Consider the following 3885-nt stretch of genomic DNA (forward strand, 5'->3'; position numbering starts at 1 on the left):
CTCCATTCCAGTATTTCCTACCCACACTAGTATTCTTGCCTGAAAAATCCCATAGGAGCCTAGCATGCTACAGTCCAAAGGGTTACAGGGTCAGGCGTGACTGGAGACTGAGCACACAGCACACACACCCACCCACACACACACACAAACACACACAAGTATATATGTATGTGTAATTGTGGTTGTATCTATATTCACATTTATCTCTATTTGACTATCTATTTCTCTACCTACCATCTCTCATTTGTTTGAGTTTCCATTGTTCTGAATCAGATAAATCACACTGTAAGTCCATGACAAAAATTCACTATTGGTACATGTATGGAAGACATGTTTCATGTACAGTTGCATTTATTTTTAGTAATGTAAAAAGCACCCATTTATCCACCTCCAAAAACAAAAGCTTCACTGACAATAAGCTACATCTCACCATAAGTCCCCTCCCAAAATCCTCTCCCCTGTTCCCCATATTCACGTACCAGTTCCCTGAATCTACCATTGAGTTTATTGAATTTTTCCTTTGTGTGTAGACTTTAAGTGATGTTTCCAGGCTTTTGTCATTACAAGTATTTCAATAATAAATATTTGCAGTATATCTGCAGTGTATGGATGTGCTTAGTCATTCACTTGTGTCCGACTCTTTGAGACTTCATGAACTGTAGCTTGCCAGACTCCTCTGTCCATGAGATTCTCCAGGAAAGAATACAGGAGTGGGTTGCCATGCCCTCCTCCAGGGTATCTTCCCAACCCAGGGATCAAACCCGCATCTCTTTTGTCTCCTGCATTGACAGGCGGGTTATTTACCACTAGTGCTGCCTAGGAAGCTCTTATGCCACCAATTTCAAGGAATAATTTTGAGGGACACACCTAGAGGAAACACTGAATGCTAGCTGGACCTACACATTATCTGGAGACCTGAAAATAAACATTTCTCAGAACTGAAACTGATGACATCTGAAGAAGACCTACTGAAGCCACATTTATGTAACAAGATGGATAGGAGAGAGAACTCTCAGATAGTTTCATCTAAGAACTTCCTTTTCCCCTCTATGAAAGCATCTTCTTCCCTTGCCCTTTAGGGACTTGCATGTGGCTCTCCATGGTTGCAGACACTAAATTACAGTTGGTTGACCCTGAATAAACTCATCTTTGCTGGAGATATACCTGGAAATCTATTTGTTTTAGTTCAACAACTCTATAACTTAATTATGCATTTATATTCTAAATCACATAAATTCTCAAGGATAAATTACAATTGCAGTGGAAATTAGAACAAAAGAAGGAATGCATTTCCAAACATCCAACATTCAGAGTTCTTTGGCTGCTAGGGGTGAGCTTACAAAAGAAATTCAGATTCTAAAATCATTTCTGCAAAAGATTTTTAGCCAATTCAAATGAAAACTGTAAAACTCTTTTTCTTTTTTATATCCTGAAATCATACCTCAGACCTAAGAGACCTTATTCCACTATTCCTTTTTTCACCCCTATAATCCTCCATTGTGCTCTGCTCTGACCCCTTTTTCTAACCTACTTCCTCTTCCCCCTGCTCAACAGCAAACCTTCATATCTCAATTACCTTTTTGAGTTAAACCTTCTTCAGCTTAGAGCAAGCTCTTTGTGACCAATTTTAAGCCTTTGTAAAGAGCTTTCCAAAGCCTAGACATCAAAGAACAAAATTCCCAGAAGGATTCAGAACAGATCTGAGAAGATACAGAGTTCCTGTCCATATTAATTTTTTTTCTTAAGGTAGTAGAGACCCCAAGTTCAAGCAATTGGATGGAAATGCAAGGCAGAAAAATCTGAGTGTTGTGAGAAAATCTTTCTCCCCACTTCAGTCCATTCATTACATTGAAAATCAGAGAAGTTCTTAGAAGCTTTACAGGTTCTTTAAGATATTTTGGAGACTATCTCCAGTGTCTTTACTAAGAAAGTAGATTGACTCTAATCTGTACCAGCAGATAAAGAAGAAATTAGTCCATTTGAAATTTCAAGAATAGATTTTCTAACACGTTTAGGTAGCAATAAGCAGTCGATCCTGAAGTATATGTGAACTAAACTCTTCTTTTTGAGAACAATATAAGCCAGAAATGAGAATATAATATGAAGAATATATAGCAGTGAGGATTAGCCATGTTACCAAAACTTCAATACCTCTACAGATATTTTGAAAGAGCCTAGGAACCAAAGCACAAAAAGGTACAGAATGAGTTGGTGGCCTTAGATGATCCCATGTCTGTTATTAATCATCAAGGTGAGGGAGACTTTTGATAAAGAGAAGTGCAGATGTGATAGATCGAATAAACATTGGAAAAATAATTGTCTTATACTATCTAAGACACTGAATGAAAAAGAAAAAAAAAGGTTGATGATTAATAACACTGCTCAAAGGATGACCAAGTGTCTATTTTACACTTAAATTCAAAATAAGAAATTCCATGCAAATATTTAAACAGAACACTTGAAAATGTGTGGTTGACTTGGGTGCCACAATATTTAATGTGCACCCTTTAACCAAGCACAGCTTCTTCCTCAGGGTCAAAAAACTAATTACAGGGCAGGTATCTCTCATACTCCTCAGGTTTCCCTCCCATCTCATCCTGTAATCATCTTCAGACCTTAAAATTGAGGGATAGTCTTTCTTCTTTTGTGATAGCACATCTGCTAATTTAAGAAGAGGTTTCCTATGCAAATAGAAATCTCAGATCAAATGCTCTCTAATGTAGGTTTTTTTTTTTAAACTCCAAGGATAGCTCAATTTATAATCAGTCCATAACTATTTTGAACATTGCCTTAACAATATCCATGTGTGTAAGTCAAGCCCAAATTGAAGATCTCTCTTTGCAAGCCAAATTTCTACTGAATCACATAATTATTGGGGCTAAACCGACAAAGGTACCAATTGATACATCAATAACTGCAGAAGCAGGCTTGCACAGCACCCCTTAAAACTAGAAATTAAAGAAAAACTAAAAGACTGGTTCCGAATTGGGAAAGGAGTACATCAAGGCTATATATTGTCACCCTGCTTATTTAACTTATATGCAGAGTACATCATGAGAGACACTGGGCTGGATGAAACACAAGCTGGAATTAAGATTGTTAGGAGAAATATCAATAACCTCAGATATGCAGATGACACCACCCTTATGGCAGAAAGTGAAGAAGAACTAAGGAGCCTCTTGATGAAAGTGAAAGATGAGAGTGGAAAAAATTAGCTTAAAACTCAACATTCAGAAAACTAAGATCATGGCATCCGGTCCCATCACTTCATGACAAGTAGATGGGAAAACAGTGGAAACAGTGAAAGACTTTAATTTTTTGGGCTCCAAAATCACTGCAGATGGTGACTGCAGCCATGAAATTAAAAGACACTTGCTCTTTGGAAGAAAAGTTATGACCAACCTAGACAGCATATTAAAAAGAAGAGACATTAATTTTCCAAAAAAGGTCCATCTAGTCAAAGCTATGGCTTTTCCAGTAGTCATGTATGGATGTGAAGAGTTGGTCTATAAAGAAAGCTGAGCACCAAAGAATTGATGCTTTTGAACTATGGTGTTGGAGAAGACTCTTGACAGTTCTTTGGACTGCAAGGAGATCCAACCAGTCCATCCTAAAGAAAATCAGTCCTGAGTATTCATTGGAGGGACTGAAGCTGAAGCTGAAACTCCAATACTTTGGCCATCTGATGTGGAGAACTGACTCATTTGAAAATACCCTGATGCTGGGAAAGATTGAAGGCAGGAGGAGAAGGAGATGACAGAGGATGAGACGGTTGGATGGCATCACTGACTTAGTGGACATGAGTTTGAGTAAGCTCTGGAAGTTGGTGATGAACAGGGAGGCCTGGCGTGCTGCAGTCCATGAGTTGCAAAGAGTTGGACTCGA

This window comes from Cervus canadensis, chromosome 27, assembly GCF_019320065.1.
Source record: "Cervus canadensis isolate Bull #8, Minnesota chromosome 27, ASM1932006v1, whole genome shotgun sequence".
NCBI lineage: Eukaryota > Metazoa > Chordata > Mammalia > Artiodactyla > Cervidae > Cervus > Cervus canadensis.